This window comes from Calypte anna, chromosome 2, assembly GCF_003957555.1.
Source record: "Calypte anna isolate BGI_N300 chromosome 2, bCalAnn1_v1.p, whole genome shotgun sequence".
NCBI classification, from domain to species: domain Eukaryota; kingdom Metazoa; phylum Chordata; class Aves; order Apodiformes; family Trochilidae; genus Calypte; species Calypte anna.
This window is the reverse complement of record NC_044245.1, coordinates 76114169-76135206: the sequence shown is the minus strand read 5'-3', so window position 1 is coordinate 76135206 and position 21038 is coordinate 76114169.

The window sequence follows — 21038 nt, the reverse complement described above, 5'->3', positions numbered from 1 at the left end:
CATCAAACCAGGAAAAGTTCAAGTCTTAAAAAAACAAAAAAACCCCACCAAGACTCCAAACCAAACCAACCAACCAAAAAAAAAAAAAGCACAAAACCCCCTTCCAAAACAGTTAATATACAACAGAGCTCTACTTTCAGTCAGTAAAGCTACTCTAGGAGTTGCAGGCCACTTCAATAAAACTTGTTAGTGTTGTGCATTCTACTGAAGAAAAGTGTAAGAGTATCCCAGGAAGCTTCAACCTAGATGTCTCGAGGATTACTCTCTGATTATCTGTGATAACCCAGAACAAAGGGTAAGCTTGGACAAACTATTGACTTCCTTTTCCAGTACAAAACCCAAGTGGCATTAAATGAACCTATGAGTACTACATGCCTTCCCTGTTTCTTCACTTTTCCAGGCATCCACATTTGGCACTCTTGGAATAAGTGGACTAAAATGATATACTGCAGGGTACTTTTGTGTAGTCTGAGCACAGGCTGGAAAAATCTGTCTTCTGTGATAATTGTAGGAAAAGAGGCAGGGATGAAAGACAACCTAGCAGTAGGGCTGAAATAAGCATTTATGACAATATCCTGGTCAGCAGAAGGGTGCTAGAGACAATAATGTGGGATGAAAAAGAAACCAGATTCATAGAGCACAATCTTGGGCTAGCAGTCTCCAAAAAAAAGGCCTGGACAAGGTCAGGGAGCTCAAAGTCTCACAACAAACTGATGGGAAAATTAGTCCTCAAGGCTACTGCAATAATATAGGACCTATAATGAAACGAAGTGGCTCTCTAGAATTTAACTAGCATTTTATATGAAAGTGAGACTAAATTGCTCATTTGAGACCTGGAACCTGTCACGTGACTGCTGAAATTTTAATGAGTGACATTTCAGAGGAGGACTGAGAATGATTTCCTGAAAAATACCTTCTTTTTAGAAAATCCTTTAGTTGAAGTTACATGAATATTATATACAGTATTACTCTTTAAGAACAGACAGCAAGTGGAATGATCAATGATTTACTGTGAAAGAGTCTTACTGCACCAATGTACTCAGTCCCTGAAGAGGTCAATGTTCTTACTACTGAGATGGTAATTTTTAGGCCAGACTGCTCTGCAGAAACAGTAGTGACTGCAGTCAGCACACGTACAATATTGGGAAGGGGTTTTTCCTCTGCTGCTCACAAAGGGCTCTGACTATGCACTTGGTCCAGTGGATAGAGCTTTGAGTTGTTACAGATTAAAAAGCTCAAGAGCTGTGATTGAAAACTGAGACCTTTGGTTAAAAGAGCCAAAAGGTCAGGGGCTCAGGATACTAGATAGTTTTATAAGCACGTATGGTCATTGAATTTGTTGATAGAGTTAGCTTTACTTTTCTTTGGTTCATTACTTTATCCAGGCAGAAGTGTGTCGAAGGTACATAGAAACCCTGTCCTTCATACAATATTTAAGATGTAATTAAAAGAAACTGCCGCAGCTCTTAGATCCTCAAATGCTCCTGAAGAGTAAATATTGCTATGAGACAGAAGCAGGAAATTACAGTGCAACTTGAACATTTTCTAAAACTTCATGATATGAGAATTTGGGGACGATCCACTATTGTATTTGTTTCAGTTCCAATTTCAGTGGATTTGTGACAGTATGTACCACCTGCTGATCTGGCCTGTCTTTCATGAGTTTCTTGTTGCCTTTCTACGTGCTCCTCTGACAACATCCCTATAGATCTCTCTGCTCTATGTGAACAGGCACAGGCATGACTTCCACACAGCTGTGGCAAGGCTGGGTGGGGGAATAAGGAAAGGGAGAGCCCTTTCTGAGGCCTTCCCACAAAACTTTTGCTTCACAAAGGCTCTTACCAGCAAACTGGAACTGCAATGGGAGCTACACTCCTAAGAGGGAGTTGGTGTGATTGGCTCCTGCATAGGAGAATTGTCTCTGTCACAAGTATAACTTACCTGTGCTGACTATAAGCCAGAGTTTCAAAGAAAGTGCTAAACATACATAGATGCTACCAAATCCATCAGAAACCGAGACTTTGCACAGAAATAGCTATAACAATGATAAGTACTCTAAAAAAAAAAAAAACAAAAACAACAAACAAAAACAAGGTACTAGTCATCTCTGGTAACACTCCTGTAAATGCTTTTCTTGCCAATCTCTAAATTAGGTAAAGCCCTTTTGCCTACCGCACTTCAGATCTCCCTTTTCATGGCAGTAGAGATGTGAAGTTAAATTCTATTTTTCTGAAGTATTTAGAAAACTCAAGTACACAACTCCACAAAAAAAAATCCATAATGAAACTAATAACTTTGTATTTAGAGCATGTGCATCTATTTTCTTCATATATTATAACAATGAGGACTGACTATTCCTTCTACAGCCCCTTGTATAGCCTGATAATTTGTTGCCAGCAGAGATCATATGACGGATCAGCCAAAGAACCTTCAGGTCTTTGTTAAAGCCCTGAAGAGAGCACCTGCTTCTGTCTTCTGACAAAACCAATTCACACATTTTGTTTTTCTTCAGTGGGCATAGCAGCATTAGTCTTTTTCCATTCTCTCAGTCCCATCTTTTGTGTCACATACTTGCCATTCAGAACATGTTTCTCCCTGACCCCAACTAATGAGCTGAAGCAGAGAACCAACTGAAGTCTTCAAAAGAAGGCTTCTGATAAGGTGTACATACATTACTGCCTGAATTCACATAAACAGATTTCATATGTCTTATATTTTTAGGATCAATACTCTTTGAACTCAAGCTTTGAAAGCAGAAGTTTGCTTTGACTTACTCTGACCTTGTCTGTGTTAGGCTGAAATGCCCTTGAGAATTGTTATCAAACTCTGTTCAAGATTCACCTTCATTTTTAGATTTTATGATGGCAACAAATATTGTGAGGAAATTAAGTCTGTTTTGAGCACAGAGAATTTAATAGTGACCTTATCTTCTTTAAGCCTTGCCTATAGCAAGGAAACTGAATTTTCATCTGCCTGAAATCATGCAGTACTCTGAATTTAACATACCAGCCTTTATTTTCCTTAAAATGTGTACAGCTGTCTCTGGACACATGTGATCATCATACAGGATTCTGTTGCTGTACAGGTTGGATCCTTTTAGGACAATTTTAGACCCTTAAATTTTTCTGAAAACAATTAATTTTTCTTGGTATGATTTTTTTTTATAAATTATCCCTTGATTAGATGCTGAGCCATAACTTGAAAAATATTCCGCTTTTTTCTCATTGTTGGCTGTCCAAAAGCAGGCTTTTGAAGTCAAGTTCAAATTAAAGTGTACTGTCGAAGGTGGACTGAATAAATCATAGCATGTTGCTTCTTTTTATTAGATGAAATTATAAGTGAGGTAACCTTGGGGTCAAATTTCAAAATTCAGTCCTCATACCAAAATCTTGATTATAAAGCCCAATTTAAAATTACCAAGAAACTTAGGAAACCTATATCAAAGTGCTTTAATGAAACAGCAACAGAATATACAGGAGAGGCTTGCACATTATCTGATTTTCATTCAGTGTTATTAATGAGATTCAAAAGAGCAAGTGAATGCAAAGTCATAACCCAAGCATTTCAATGCCTCTAAAATATTGTATCACTCTCTTCCTGCAGAAATTATGTTTGTGGCCTCTGAAACTAAGTTTGATAGTTTTGTGGACCTGTCCTGGACTTTTCTTAATTGATAAGTCACTCTTTTATCAGTGTTGGAGAACCATTGCCTTAAGTTCATTCCTTTCAAAGTGTCACAATCTCTAGTCCTTTATGGATGTTACTGTGGGATGGCAGTGGTTGGCTTCATATGCATGCATGAATATTGGTAATTTCAAAGTTCAGCTTCTGCTTTTTTGTTTACTTTGCTGTGTCTTGTTCCAGGAGGTCAAATCTCTTTATGCACAATATTGAAAAATTGGAATCCTTTGAAGATTGCTGTCAAACACAGTGCAAAAAGAAGTCTGTAGGACAAAGTATATACATGGGCAGCAAAAAAATAGCAATGTGTTATCCACAGGTTATGCAGGCAGTGTAGGCAGTACTTGGGAAATGTTCTAATTTATTGACAATAATCACTGTTTCATTCTTGACAAAGAGCTTCTGCTCACAGATTTTCAGTCTAGGCTTTATGAGACAAAGTAAAAGCTGTTAAAATGCTGACTGTCACTATGGCTTTGGATGGTATCATGATTTGCCCCTCTAATTCCCAGTTACTCTTTGTCACTCTTCGTATGAGTTAAGGGCTGTTTCAACCTGTTGCCTCATTAGAGGGGGCTGAGAACTGCTTTTGGTGGCCTATTCATTATAGGAGGTTTAGCTTTGAATTATTTCTTGTCTTGCCCATTTCTTCCTTGCTTATTGATCTTTACAGTATTAGCTTTCACCTAATATATATTTTTAACTACATGTTTAATACTTATGATTCTGATTTAAAAGAATTTTTTGTTTGTTTGTTTAGGGTTTTTTTCCTCTTTTGTATTTGCAAAGTAATCATGACCATAACTATGTTCTGCCTGTTAGGGACACTAGTGACACTGATAAGTTGGCAATAAAACTGAACTAATATAACACAAAAATCAAAGATATTAACTATTTATCTGATTAAACTTTCTTGACCACAATTTCCCTTATTCTGTCCTAATTAGGTGACACAGGCTGTCAAAATGACAAAGTATTACTGTTTAATTAAAATTAAAATCATTTAGTTACATACCTGTTAATTAAGTCTACTTTTAATTCTTCAGAAGTGTTTTCAAAGCTGGGGCCTTTGATATAGTAAGGCAGACAAAAAAATCCTGTGTCCAACGCCTCTGAATGTTTAAATAGCTGAAGCCCAGGTTTGGTATGAGGCTGATCCATATGGTTCAGTATTTTTTTGTTCTTGGAGTTGTATCAAATACACAAAACAGTTATATATTTGATTATCTATTTGTGCTGTGAAGAAGTGGTCTAGATGTCCATCAAACGAACAATGAAGGGAAGAGTGGGATTTAAATACTGCTTGAAGAACCCTGAATGTATTGAAGGGCACTGGGTTGAATTTGTTCATCTTCCAAACAGGAGCAATCAATGATCTGGAGAAATACACAAAACTTCTAAATGAAAAGAAATCCTGAGCATACATAGTTTTTCTTTCTTTGTTTCTTAGCCTTTTTATTTTTTTCTCACAATTTTCTTCTATGTTAATATAGCTCTCTACTGCTTTTTCTCCTTACCCCTCATCCATGTTGCATTTGAAAGTCTGGGAATCCTGAAAATCTCCTGGACTTGTCCTTATTAAGAGCATTGGCAGAGAGATAGGAACTTGACAGGAATGCAGACCTCACAGCAGAGCAGCAAGACTAACAGGGAGTAAATAAAGAAAATCCCCCCTGATGTAATGCAGTAATGTGTGCTGCACCATATGAACTTATGCTCCTGGAATTCATTGTTATGGTGTGTTATAGAGAAACATATAGTGCTGCTAGTCACTGTAAGACCAGAGGCATTTACAGCCTTTGGTACCATGGCTGTGGAGTGTCTTGAATCCTTTAGTTTTTCTGTGATCCAGGGTACAAATGTCCAGTTTTGCACACACACGTGGCCATAGAAGTCCCAGCCATGAACCCCCTAAGGACTGACGTTCTACTAATGATTGACTCTGCACCATACAACTGAAATAATGACTAAGTATTTTAAGTGCCCACCTGAACTGAATAGCCCAATTTGCTAAATTAGCAATTAGCTAAAATTTCCCAATGTGATCATAGTTGAATATTCCACTGAAGGCCATTTGAGCTAAACCCCTTATAGTTGCTTTTGATCCCATAACTCTAAGCTGGCCAGTTGCTTCCCTGATCTCTCTCTGACATCTCCAATGTCTTCTAAAGATGGACCTGGTTAAAATAGTTATTCCTTTACACTGCAGATATTTTCATGCTTTCAAACTACAGAGGGACAGTAAAATAAAGCCTAATAATTTGATGTTTCCCAGAGGTTCAATTCCACTTCCTTCTGTGTAACTGTATGGAAATATACATGTGAGGGATGTGTGCTTTGCTATCAGTGGCAAGAATCAAAAGGAATTCTCATGGATTTTTTTGTGTAGAAAATAACTCACTAAAATAGATCTTAGGTGAGAGGTCTGAGTCCCTGATGGAGAACTTAGCTTTTAGTCGAAGCTGAATACCAGATCTTTGCCCAAGGGCTTATCTCTAATAATGAATCTGGACGTGATAATAAATGTTAGGGGGAGTTTGTAGGTGGGAAGAACAACTCTGTAGGATATCATGTCAGTCCTGAAAAATTTGCCTGGATAGACAGTTTTATGTGGTGGGAACAGGAACTAGTGCAGTCTATGCCAAAGTATTAATTTAATTGGAATGTATAGATTAATTTTAAAAAAATTTGGGGTAAGTTTAGGAATATATAAATGTATTGATGGTTTAGTTGTAATAAAGACCTTTTAATGTAATTTAGTTCAAACCAGTGAAAGAAAATGATAGAATAGTCTGCTAAGCAAAATAACATCAGTGACTAACCAAGAAAAACTAATTTCCAAGATTGTTTTAAAAAGCTGTTTGCAACTATTATTTTGTTTTTTTTTGAGTTACAGGAAGATTGCATTAAAAAAGGGGCTTGCCATTATCTTCTGCAATGACACAACATAAGTATGGAGAGGGACTTTTTTCAAACCCTGCAGGGTAGCATACCTTACTATTCAGCAGGCAAGCACAAGCTGGTACTAGACTACTAGAAATAGCTAAATTCTTTTTCTGAGCTAGATTATGAAATTTCACCAGAAATAAAATACAGAAATGCATTCTGACTCTTCTGAGTCTGTGCTGTGCTCTTCTTTGGTATTCAAATGACTGATTGCATGTCATTATCAAATTCTACTAACACACTGCAGAAATAAAATACTTTCACTCTTCCCTTCAAGTAAGCACTGCACTCTCCTGTGGTGTCCCATGGTCACTTGATTAGAAAGCTCATTGCATTTGTTGTAAATGTATAAAAAACCCACAGGGGTGGAGGGGATGTTCTCAACTTTGTTTTGTAGAGATTTATTTATTTCTTTTAAAGAAATTTTTTTTCTTTTTTAAAGAAATTAAGTCCTGTCCATTTCCATTCATTAAGCTTTTCAAGATTAAAGAAAGATTTTCCAATGCGATAAGTAGGAAGTTGTTGCAAATGGAGGTTGAGGTACAGCAATGAGAACGCAATATTGCTTTAAATGAGTTGATTCTTAAAATTATGTTCTATATGTCACTATTTTGTGAGAAACTCATGGGAATAGAGATCAGCCATTCCAAGGCCTAGAGAGGAATTACAGCTCGGGGACAAAAATATGAAGGATTTTTGGTTTCATGGCTTAGTGGCCATATTTGAAAAATACTTGGAGACAGAAACATACACGTAGGCTCTTTCATTCTTCATTGAAATAAACTGAAATAGACTTCTAAGAATATCTGAAAACTCCTATGGGTGTTACAGCCTTGTCTGGAATGACTTAAATGGCTGAGTCCTTTTTTGGACTTAGACAGTTCTATCACTTGGCCCACTTTTTCCAAGATAAATAGCAGTGTGTCTTGGGGTAGAACTAAGCCACTTTGAAGGATTGTAATCTTTTATGTAAAACTTATGGGCTGTTCAGCAGAAAAGAGGATTGGTCATCTTCAGAAACGTGGGTTTTTGTACAAGAACAGGAACATGTTCATCAAGTTAGCTGCCAGGACAGGCTTAAATCTTCCCTCACAAATAAAAGAAACCTGGAAAACAGGGAATACTATTCCATCAGCTGTAAAATAATGAAACTCTCAGGTATGCCAGACTGACAGACCTAATATGCTTTTGGGTGAAAACTCGAAGAAGCAAAGGTAATAAAAATCTGTGCACTATGTAGACTAATGAAACCAGACTGCCAGCTGATAAAATTCTACACGATGCCTTATCAATTATTAGTGTTAAGGCATTATTTCACTCTATACATGAGCTGTCTGTGTGAAGAAAACTGAATTATTGAGAGAATTAGATAAGACAAATTAAATCCTACACAGTAGAAACTAGTTTATTTAGTCAAATAATTAAAAACCAAAGTATTGGCACTGGCTTGGTCCCCTTGGAGAACTGTGCTTCTATTTACAGAGTATGTAGTCTGACTACAATAGGTATTGTCTCCAAGCAGAAACCAAACTATAATGTGTACAGAAGGAGTTGCCAAATAATTGATAGCAGAAAAAGAACTGCACCAGGCTTGCCTGGCACATTTGTTACATTGAACCTTTGGATAGGAATTCCTGATCTAGCACTTTGGAGGTGGTTTGTTTGGACTGAAAGAGTGATTGCACAACTTCACAGTAACATGGCTGCTCATTTTAAGGGCAGCTAAGGGTTATTTGAACTTTTGTACATGCTTTTTCTGCTGAAATAGTTGGGTTAGGGAAACATTACATATCTTTCACTTGGAAGTCCTATACAAGCCCTTCTCATTCTGAGACCTTTCCACACAAGAGAAATATACTGGTAGCCAGAAAGTCAAAAATTTGGTGCTGGTGCATGGGAGGAATGCAGCCCTCTAATCCATAGCAAGGAAAGAAATAGCCAAGAAATTGATATTTTTTCCCTGGTTTTTATTTTAGATTTAATGACACTGAGTCCTCTGATCCTGGGATAGGGAACAACACTGTTACAATGTGGTAAGGCTATTTGTTGATTTTCAGCATGGTGGAGCTCAGCAGAGCACAACCAACACATGGATGAGATCAACAGTTGTGTCCTCTCATATACTCTAGGACAGGGAAAAATGGCCACAAAGGGCCACAAAGATATCTAGCAAGGAACCCTGTGGGAAGAAAGATGACAGGGAGGAGGAATAAAGGGTCATTCCTCAACAGTGACTGGAAGAATTCTCAGTATTTTTTGTTGTTGGAATTTTTCAGAATATAAGAAATTTTTCATTTCAGGTTTTGAGTAAAGGTTTGAAAAGTTATTCTGATGTTTTTCACATAGGTCACCAATTCATTGTATAAAGGGCACTTTAACTATTTTGCATACTGGGAGGAGACAAGCACATGTTTATTGAGGGCCTGTTAGAAACACAGATAAAATTTCAGGATAATTTAATCTTCCCTTTGCAATGTATGTAAAGGCAAAGGATCAGATTTTAGGTTGTTTAGAATTGTCAGAGATGTAGTAAAACTCTAAAGGTAAGAAACTGGTGTATAGTCAATGACCAGTCTGGAAATAGATCCAAGCCTGCCTCAAAGGGATGGTACATTTTATAACTATTTATGACTCTAGTGTATCAGAAGAGAAGGTGGCCAGCCAGAGGATTTGGCACATAAAATAAACTGATAAAGTAAATTAGTAGCATAAGACACTTTGGAGTCTGAATACAAAGCAATTTTAACTTTGATGCCAATTCTTTATTGGCAAGACCTTGAAAAATGATGTGTGGGAAAACTGTGCTTTTCTGCAATAGTAATTTCCATTCATTTTCTTTACCCATTGATTTAACCGTCAGATGGCAAATAAAGACTGTAACTGAAAAGTCAAAATAAACATATATCAAACTTTACATCAATTTTTATAAATTTCATGGAATAGGTCAATAACAGACACAACAGAATTTTAATAAAGAGCCATTAGAGATTCCTTGAAGTCCATGCATAATTGATAACAATGCATTGCTTATAACTAATTATAGACATACTATCAATGTCTGTGACATGCTTAGGACTGCTATTAGAATCTCTTAACTATTCATAAACCATTTGTAAATGGGATAATAAATAATACATGCCTGAACATTTTCTTTATTCACAATGACATCATCTTCATCATGATCAGTCAGTTACTCAGTATTGTGAGTGTTGCTTCTTTTGTGTAAATGGATTTTAGAGCTTTCCAGTGATATGTAATTTGGTTTTAGCTGGAATGCTGAAAGAAAGTGCATTGCACGTTTTCAACTATAGTCAGTTCCTTCTAGTCCTCAGATGGAGTATTTTTGTGAAGTAAATTTAAATCATATTTTCTTCTTTGTGAGGATGATATGTAACAGGAAGTAATGTTTTAATCACTGCAAATGGCTGCAGTAGAATTACTCTGAACACAGATATAAATTTTGTGCATCTCTGCAACAATGTATTTATCATTGTCACTCTCTGAAAATTATGACCTAATATCTTCAGCCTAGAGTAGTCAAATCATTGAATGTGCACAATTTATGCTGTTTTTTTGCTTATTTCTCACACTTTTTATAGCAGAACTTTCTTACTGACCTTGGCATCCTTCCCCCTACCAAATTTATTATGACCACCAACACCTCCTTCAAGTTCCTCTACAGATTTTATCTTCTGGTTCCTCTCTCTGGTTGGCAATTACGGTCTCCAGAAATTGAAGAAAGCAAGCTGTGATCACTCTTGCCACCCACCACACACCTGAGCCCCTTCACCACCCCCCCCAAAAAAAAAAAAAAACCAAAATTCAGAAGATCCTGTCTTGAAACAGGTATATTAATAAAATTTCTATGTGAAAATGAGAATAAAGATGGTTCATTCAGAAGTCCCTTTTTGAGTGTCAGAAGTGACATTTAATCCTCACCAAACTGGATTATTTTCCATCTGCTGGTGTGTTGGTAAAGGAGTCAACAAATTATTAGGAACATCCAATGGAAACATCCATTAAAGATCAACATTAGATAAATCCCTGGTGGGGTTTTTTTTTTGGTAGTTAGGGCAAAATACTATGGAGAAAGTATTAATGAAACTATAACCAGTCTGTTCAAAGTCACTTAATCTTATATTAAAAAAAATTGCTCCGTGCTGGGCAATACTGTTCCTAATGCATACTCACCAAGTAACAATCTACGTTTCCACTTTCCGTGTGCCAGTTTATAATTGCAATTTTAGAGCCTTCTCTATTGTTTTAAGTAAAGATTCAGGAGTGACTGGAACATAGGCACAACCGCTGTGCTTTTTTTCTGCTGTTTGCTTTTTTCCCTTGAGCAATGAGAGCTGGGAGCAGCAATGCTGGACTGCCATTAAATGCATGGCCTGTCCCTGAGCCAGTGTATGGGACATCCTCCCTGCTCCAGTTCTGTCTTAGAAGCTCCTTCTTTCTCAGAAAAATCAGAAGCCGTGCATTCTCCTTTTTAATTCCAACACCTTATCTTGAAAATCAGGGTTGTACAGCTTATTTGGAAGAAGGAGTAGAAAATTATGTTTGTGGAGAGTTTTTACTTGTTTGAGTTTCCTACGGGGACTAATCCTGAGACTTCATCTTTGAGAGTGTTGAGTTTTTGGTATTTCTGCTGAAAGCTGTGAACACTTCAAAAGGATGTGGTACACAGCCCATAAACTCCTATGTGTGGTAGGGGTGACAGGAATCATGTGAAAATTGTGAGAAACAGATTTACCTTGTAGTTCAATTCATTCTTGCCTGAAATGCTGCAAGACAAACTTGTGAATTAGCTGTTACATTGAAGAGCAACCAAATTCTATTTCCAGATATGTTTTTTAAATAGCACATTTTAAGTTAATTTTCTCTGGAAAAGAAGCATATGCATGTGACAAAGAGGGATAATGTATTAGTTTGTGAGGAAGGTGCTGAAGGGCAAAGGTGCTAACAGCAGCCACAAGAAGTGTTGCTGTCAGGACTCATGATTTCTGGCCTCGTGTCTGAGTCGGTTCCTGTGGATTCATCTCCACGTACACTGGAAGGGGACTCTGTGACACTGGAGCTTCCCTTAAAAAAACTGCAAAACATTTGCTGTCTCCACGTCTTCTTCCTCTCCTACTCTTTTTCTCTCACTCCTCTTGCTTTTAAGACTAATGTGAAAACTGTCAGAGCAGAAACTAAAATATTATTGTTCAATTTGTAAGAGTTAGCTAAGGTGACAGATCCAGTATTGCTGTTTTAGGCACTGCCTGAAGTTTGTTTACTATACACCTCAACCAAATGTGTGTACATGAATTGTGTACCGAGAACTGGCTAGGAAACATGTCAAAATGTAAAACTGGCTTTGAATAACTGGAAAAAAAAGCTTTGTTTATTGCTTTATCTATCCATTTAAAATTCTAATTTTTTGTGAATTATACTTTGATACCAGTCTTAAGCATATAGAAGAATTTTTAAATTATACACTTAGTTATCACATTTTATTTTAAAGTATTTGCATTTCTTACTCAAAATTTATTGCTTTTTTAATAGTTTCAGAAATTAATGTGCTGCTTAGATTGAATGATTCATCCAAATTCAATGTACTTTGCAACTGACATAATGAACAAATCTTTGTGAACTGATTGTATGAACAAATCTTTAAAAAAGTGAAAATTCCTTCTTTGTTGAAAAACTGTACCTAAAAGTATTTGAAATATAAAATCCACAAAGACTTGACTGTATGAAAGCAAACAAACAAAGAAAAAGTCCTTCAAAATGTCATTTGTCTGGCAGTATATTAAGTGGTAATGTTAGAATACTTAATATTAGTAGTATGTTCAAATAGCTGAAGGCTTGTTGTAGAAGCAGAACTAACCGATATGTTTTATTTAACTTGGAATAACTTCTTAGGACAACTGAATTTCAAAACAGTTTAAATTTTAGTTGTCATCTTTACTATTGCGATGTATTCTTCAGGATCCCATATTCTACCAACATATCAGTATTAGATATTTACATTTCCTGGAGTCACAAAGATGGCACAAGAGAAGTACCAGTGGGTCCAAAATTTCCTGAAAAACAAAGTGATAATTATATTTCAGTAAATTTAAGATTACAGTAGATGATATATATATATAGATAATACATATATGCTTTATATAGATAATAATGCAGTTAGACAGTAGCAAATCAGTAACAAGATAAGAATGTTCACTATTCTCAACTCTTTCCAGTTTTATCAGAGAATTAATATGAAATGTTGCTCTCCTGCTTTTCTTACACAGACTTGTATTCCATTCCTGTTTGTAAGGTACAAAGTATTTTACAGTTTCTGACACATGGCTGAGTGGTTGTTGTGACTGCTCTAGTGAAGCTGGTTAATAATAAAAATAAACTAAGAAAGGTGGATAAAGTTAATTTTTTTTTTTTTTTTGGTGGGGGAGGGGAGGGTTAGGCATCCTTTGTAATACTTATTTCAAGATGACCTAGAGAACATCAAAAGTAGATTCCATGGGCCTTTTCCTGAGACACAGCTGGCCTGAAATGGAGTGTTGCTCAACATCTTATGGGGCTCAGCTGCCTCCAGTAGCTAGCAGACTTGCTCAAAGACCTAATAAATCATTTTGTTGTGCTCTGCTGTATGACTTCAGGATCAGTACTTAAAGGGACGTTGCTTTTGTCTTAAGTCAGATTGTTCAGCAACAGTTCCACCTTTCATACTTCTGCACCAGGGAAATCTCAAGAAAGTCCTGGAGGAATCCCTGAATCACTCTGGAGGTAGGCTTGGAGATGGTTAGATTTTCTTGGTGTAAACCTTAACCATTTCTAATTCAGATAAGTCTAAACAACAAATAGTAAGAATAGATCACAATTTATCCTTCCTATTGGTTTCAGCCTCAGAAGGTGATTATATAGCCTTTTGTGGAGGCAAAAAAACTTTTTTAAACCTGAAAGCTGACACAGCATGAGTTTTACTTCTAGGTTTAGCATGAACTTAAGCATTTGTGATTTACTGACATAAAGTAGGTCAAGGATTAAAGCATAATTAATTGTATGCCTCTTCTGTAGTGAGTCCCCAAACCCTGTGGCTGAATGAATTCCATTAGGTATATAGACCCTTTTTCCAGCTTCAAACTTATTTTTTATCAACAGACAGTACTCAGAGTTCCTTAGATCTCTGGATTGATCTACCCTGTATTCCCCTGCTCTGTCTACTGAGATTCATTTTCTTTATCTGTCTTGTGGCAGATAAAATAATTCACATTAATATTTTATCCCTCAGAGCTGAAAACAAGTTTGTTACTAGAAGTTATTTGGCTTCCTAGCAACAGTTCTACCAGCACAGAAATACCTTTACTATAATAAAATGCAATAGCTACACAGTAATTTAAAGGTGAGATTGTTTCACTTAATCATTGTTCTAAAAGAAGGAAATGTTTCCCAGCAGCATGAATATACCCTCTTGCAGTATAAGGCATCACAATATTCTGCTTCTCAGAGTGATCACCGAAAATTTCAATGCAGTGGAGTTACCTAAAGGCTCCCTCTCTACCTTAAACACCACCAGCAAGTCCAGCTTTGCTGAACCTGGAGCTCAGGGAGGGATAAAGTAGGGCTGAGCTTCCCTAAATGACAGGGCAAGTGGTCAGCTTTCACCTTCTGCATGAAACCACAGCCACCCGTGTGCTCTATGGCTCTCAGGGCAGGCAAAAGTAAGTGTCAACTCATCCCTCCCCTTGCTCTCTAAATAGCACTTTTCTTCTGCTGATGACTCTTTCCCAAGGGCAGTGATCAGGGTGAGAGTCCTGTTGCTCAGCCTGGTCTCAAAGGAAGGAGAGGATAGAGGGGGATGGAGCCTCCTTATTTCCTCTGCTCACCACTCTCAGCTGTCTCTGCATCACACAGAGCAAAAGCATTGGTCTGTGTGCATACATCCCACTCTCTGTGTAATGCCAGAGTAAATATGTCTGTGCCCATATGTGATCTTCTGCTTATGCTTTGCAGTCTCCCCGTCCTTTATTGCAGACTGAGGAGTGCATTCCTACTTCTGCTGCCTGAGTCTGGTGCTTAGTGTGGCATGTTCAAAACATCAATCTCAGTGAATGTCTTCTGGGTCTTGATGGTTTTCAAAGAGTTAGATGAGTGCTATGGGGTTATCCTCAGAGTTCTGCCCCTTCTTCTCAGCAGAGATGTTCACAAAAATGTTCACAAAACAACTTTTTTCACTAATGTGTTGAATTTTTGGAATGTTTACACTGGCTCCACTACTGAAGTCCCATCTGTTGTAACTTCTCTTCCTGGACAGGAGAAAACCAAACGCTAGGCTTTGGACTGGGAGCTAGTGTTTTAATTTGTAAGTTTTCCAAGTGTTGGGTGTTGAAAGACAAAGAGATTTTGTAATAGTGCTGGACATCATATAGACTTTATGAAAAAGCTCACTTCTTAAAATTATTACTTCCAGAACTCATTCAGAGAATTAAAAGCTCTAGCTTTCTCTGTCTAAACAGAAACCTCACTGCTGGAGAAATGATCTTGTGAAAAAGCTCCAAGCTCTTAGTTCCTATTTTTACCACCAAATTTGCCTGCAGCTGCCAGTTTGAATTACTTCCATCTTTCCTCTACTTAGAACAACCAAGAGAGCAGAGGAAAGACAAAAAGAGAATTTTTATAGATTTTGATTCGTTAAGAAGCAATGAGAATTCGTGTATCTAAAAGCTTGATAGGCTCAGAGCCAGGATGGAGAGAACAATTGATTCTTTCCTACATTTGTTTGTGTTGCTTACTCCCTTTTCTTCATGTAATAAATTGGCTTATAACCATTGCAGTATAAACCTCTAAAATGAAAGTAAGTTACCAACAGTGATTTTATTTGACTCTTATGCATCATTGATTTATGTAGGGTTGAAGATTTGGGGATTTGGAAAAAAAATTACATGTCCTTATTTAAGAATCCAATCCGGTGTGTGGATTGATAAAACTAACAGTTATGCTTTTAAAGTTTTGAGTGATGAAGAAAAGTGTAACATGAAATAGTGTGGGGTGAACCCCTGTGGTTTTGATTTATAGAGTTTGATATATGTTGACCTCACTCTGTCTACAAAGCAAAGGAGTGTGGGGTTGTCTACTCTTATCACTTATATTACAGTGATCAGTCGACTGTAATTTTTGTTTCCTGAGATACTGGCAGTAGAGTGTTTCTCAGTTTTCACTCTTTTGTGATCTAAAAGATGGTGCTAAAATAATCAAGTGCCAATCTAAAATTTAATGGTTGCATTTAAAAGTAGATGCATTTCTTCCTATGGCATACTTTCTTATATATTATTTTCAATGTTGTTTTTAAAAAAGAAATGTAATAGAACTTTCCAAGTTTTATAGCAAGCCTTTCTCAAGCTTGGTCATGTCTTGCATTAAATTTAGTTCCCGAATTTTCTCAGCTGTGCCACAGAAGGGGGACTGATATGTGGTTCTGTGATAGTTTAATGCTGGGCCAGCAATTAACTGTATGACAGATGCTCTCTAGTAATCCCCCTCCCCTCCCTGATAAAGAAAGGAGAGAGAATAAGTGCGAGACACTTATGGGTTGGAAACTAAACTCCACAGCTTTAATGAAATGTAATGATAAAAAAGGAAAAAAATTATGGAATATATACAGAAAAAATGATACCACCTTCCTTCCCCCTTTCCCCAGTGACTCTCACATCACCACCAAGGCTGCAGGGCAGCCCTGGGAAAGTCCAGGCTGGACTCCTGGAGTCAGCAGTAGTCGGGAGCTGGAGGCAGGAACACATGGATTCAAGCTGGTATGGATTGGGACCACAGGCAAAGGAACGGATGGAATCCTCCTAGGATGCCAAAGCAAATAGGGACAGGAGAAGAAAGGCTGAAGGGAAGGGCCAAGTCCAAAGAGGAAGGGGCTTGACCCTCATCATCCCTCAAATTTATACCAAGTATGATGAGTATGAGATGGAATGCTTTGGTCAATTTTGGTCAAATTCAGGCTCACCTGTCTTGTCTGCTCCTTTCTAAAGGAAGGTCGCAGGTGGTTTTTTTTACTCCCTTTCTCTTTCTGGATCATAAGGTGTTCCTCAGAACTGCACAGTGTCCTTGGCTCTGCAGACCATTCTCTTGCCATAAGTATAAACATCAAGCGTTATCAGTCCAAGAAGCAGAGGCTGACTGAGAAACTTGCTGTCGATTTCAGCAAGTGCAGCTATTTACAAGAGACTTATCAGACAGCAAAATTACAAGACAGAAAATTCACTCTATCCTGGCCCAAACCAGGCCAGGTTCCCTCCCTTGATGCATTCACAGTAAGAATGTTCAATAACTGTTAGTTTTTTTTCTCCAAGTTCCAGTCATGTGACTGTTCTAGAAATAACTCTGCCTCTGAGTTCTGGCTTTGTGGATTTGCTATACTTGGTGCAAGGGCTTGGAGTCAAACATGATTGATTAGTAGTGGGTGTCTCATACTGGAACAGTGAAATTTCATGTAAAGAAGTAGATACTCATTCACAGAATTAATTTGAAAAAATGCTATTTTTCATCACATCTTCTAGATGTGGATGAATTGGGAAAAGTAGTATCTCTTTAGAATACTTTGAACTTCACTTCTGAGTCTTCTATTTCAATGGCGTATGCTTACGAGAAAGGTGGTGTTAGGAGGCTTTTTACATAATGCATTTACCTTCTTTCCCAGGAGAATGGAGTAAGGCTTATGGCAAAAAACCCTCCAGATTTTCCTTCACTAAGGTGAAAGATTGACCTATGGCAATAATACAATCATGATGAACTGTAAAGTCTTGGTGGGTTTTTTTGTTTGGTTTTGGTGTGGAGGAGGATGGAATTCTGGTAGTTTGATTAGGTAAGGTACTGTAGAACAAAAAGCTGTAAGCTAGACTTTTGAAATAAGCTGGAAGGAGGGCTATGATTATGTGTGTCTGGGAACTTTAATGCAAAGGGCACAAGACACAGCAGGCAGTATCCAAAAAGAGAAAATATCACCTGGTGGGATACAGATTTACAAACCAATAACCTACTGTTTTCAAATAGGAACCATTTTGTTTTGAGAAGTTCCTGCTGAATTGACCATCAGCCTGAGGCTTTGTATTCCCTCCCAGCTGAGTTTTTGCCATTAATTTAATGAAAGCCAAGACCAGGAAGAAGGATGTATCAGGGCTGATCAAGAAGATAATCTGCCACACAAAATGGTTTTTGGTCTGCTCCTATTGAAATCAATATAAGACTGTTGATCTGAGTTGAGCAGAATCTGTCTCCTCTTTTAGGCAGAAGATTTGATGCTTCAAGCAATTCTTTTTTCATAGGATACAGGTCTCTAGCAAATAAAACACAGTGTCTAAATTTAATTTATACTATAGTGTATGAGATTATGCATTATTGAGGAGCCTATTGTGTAAACCTTTTTCACTAAAGCTCTTACATGCGGCCAGTGTAGTATAAAGGGCTGTCACTGTGAATTGAAAGCATATATATGCATATTTATTTTACTTGGAATCTTTGCATATTCATACTGGTATCCCCTTCTGGGGGATAACACCATTTTTCAAATGAAACTCCAGTGAACATTTTCCCAGATAATACTTGTTAGTGACAGCTTTTTGCACACATCATCAGTGAATTTTGATGATTGTGACAAGTGAGGAAATGCATATATATACATATGTAACATGAAATACACTTGGTGTTGTGATTTCTCTATTATTAATACATGCAAGACCTTATCTATCTTCTTTCTTGCATTACCTCGTAACACAAGTCTCAGAGAAAGTAGCACAGCACTGGAAGTAAAGCAGCTTTATCTCTTGATGATCATTTATTTGCCTGGAAGCTCAACTGAATGAATTGGCTTCTTTTTCATTTTTTTTTTCTCTATTAAAGCATTTTTTCAACTCTGAGTTCTCCAGAGAGATAAGTGAATGACAAAGCAGTACTTTGACGTGAAGAGATGCCTGAGGTTCTGAGAAATTTATTTAGCTGTAGAGAGCAGGAATAGAAGCAAAATTTAAATGACTGGTGGTGACACTAGGAGAATATTCTGTTTACTGGTGAGTACTCTGACCAAACCCAGGCAATACCTTACAGTGCAAAAAGATATGCAGTAAAGTACTGAAGGGAACTTTTCCTGTCGCAAAACAAAATTTGCTTATCAATTTGCTACTAAGTATCCCTGTAACTCTGGTGTGTGTGTATAACTGGAGTCATGGGGAAGATAGCTCTGCTTAAAAGACCTTGACATATCAATGCTGGGTGTAGGGTCTTCAGATGCCTTGGTTAGGAAGTGCTTTTTTCACTAATTAGAAGCTGAACTGGACGTAGTGATAAGGGCACTAAGAAAAGGTAATTATGCAACCTTACTAAGGAGAGAAGAGAGAGAAAGCTGCACTGAGAACACCTTGCTTTTCTGTTACTCTTTATAATATCCTGGATCATATTATTTTTGAACAGAATTCTTAACATATTAGTCAGACTGAGTTTTCTGATCTGTTTTCTTTGGGTAACATTTCTCTCTTGCTGTACCTAATAAGTGGTTCAGAGCATGTCCTGTAATTTTATTATGTTGAAGCTCTGAAAATAATCTACAAAATCTTGAATGTTATCTTTGCAGAAAATACCATCACTGAAGTGACAGTCCTAGGAGAAAAGTGTAGGTGCTGGTTCATACTGGTCATTATGATTTTATGGAAGTATTCCTTTCAAGAGCCAAAGATGCAGGAGTAATGCAGTAATAAATCTTACATTTTATTTTAACAGCTTCCCAAAAGAGAAGATATATTAAATTTACAGATTATATTAAATTCCAAGGAAACACAAGACAGTGTGCAGAAGAACTGGGGAGCAACACTGAAAGACTATAATATATGTAATGTCTGACCTTTGGTGATATAGGAAAATGAATATATACAAGAGACTGTAGAACATCCAGATTTGCGGTGATAACATTTTGGAAGCTTATTTAAAATCATGATTCTGTCCCTAAGTCAAGGAAAGATTAGGAGCTCCTCATCATAGGAAGCAGTATCTCATTTGATTCTGTTGGGCTTTTTTTGCATATCTGCATATTATATACAGACTTTTGAAGGATCCTTTTTCTGTCCTCTGAAGGATCTGACCACTGTCAAGTCCCTGGACTAAGTGCACTCCCTGATCTTCTATGGCCATTCCTATGTTTCTGCTGTGTTTGGAACCACGCATTACCTAGAGAGTCATGTGTGCTGGGACAGAAAGTTAGTGATTTCAAGCTGAGCCATCATCCAGTCCTTGTCCATTCCAGCCTTTGTTCTCCATTCCATAGACATTTTTGATATTTGTCAGACAGCTCTGCTGTTACTCACATATTTTTTCTTCACAAAAGGGGACAAGGTAGATTTCCTTTCTCCCCAAATCATCCATAGGTCTTCCTTGAGACAACTGAAAGAAGGGAGTCAAAGAATGCTGGGAAGGTGCCTTCACTTGCTTCAGATCACTGAGGACACACTGTCCTGTATGAAAAAATATGAAGAGTTGAGCTGGGATGTTCTGTGTGCAGGGATGTGCAGGGATGTTTCTGCTCTGCCTCCTTTGCACTGTCATTAGCAATGTCTAGGGTGATAAGCATAGTCTAAGTGATGTGGCAGGAGAGGTGTCATGTCACTGGGCACTGTGTATCTGTGTTGCAGATATTGTTGCATCTGGCCCCAGAATTAACTTGAGGTGTTCTTGATGTTTTTCTATCAGTAGACAGCATGATCTAGGTCCAAAAAGTTGCACATCAGGAGGCATGTAACATCTGTGCAGATGGTTATGCACACTGGAAACCTTTGAGATCTGGGAGCTGCCTGCTTACTTCCTACTGTTTTCCTCTCTAGCCTTACCCTAAAACCAATGATGACTTATGCAGCCTTGAAGAAAATTTGTCTTATACTATCTACAGAAACAATTATACATCAAGAATCCTTATTTGACTCTGATTTGTAGGAATCATGTTATGTCTTACCATGGATAACTTTCTAAAAGAACCTCCAATCTGGCTTTTGTTGGCAATGTTAATTAATAAAAGGCCTCTGAAACTACAAAAAGAAGAGATAAGATACCATCCACCTGTTTACTTCCTATATGAGGATGTCATCCTGCAGCAAGGAAATGAAAAGACTTGATAGATTTTGAATGGATGGTGAAGTTCCTGTTGTCCGATCTCACTTTATGTGGTAGGTTGCAGAATTCAGTATATTGGAAAAAAGTGTGGCTGATGATAAAGATGAGGGGCAGAGAAGTGCAAGTGGAAATACATCAAAGCAGAGGTGAAGTGTTAAAAATGAATGAAAGAAACTGAAAGGAATTCATGAGAACAGAAATATGTCCTTGCCTGTCCTATACGGTCTTTAAAACAAAAGAGTGCCAAGAGACAGTTCAGAATGAAG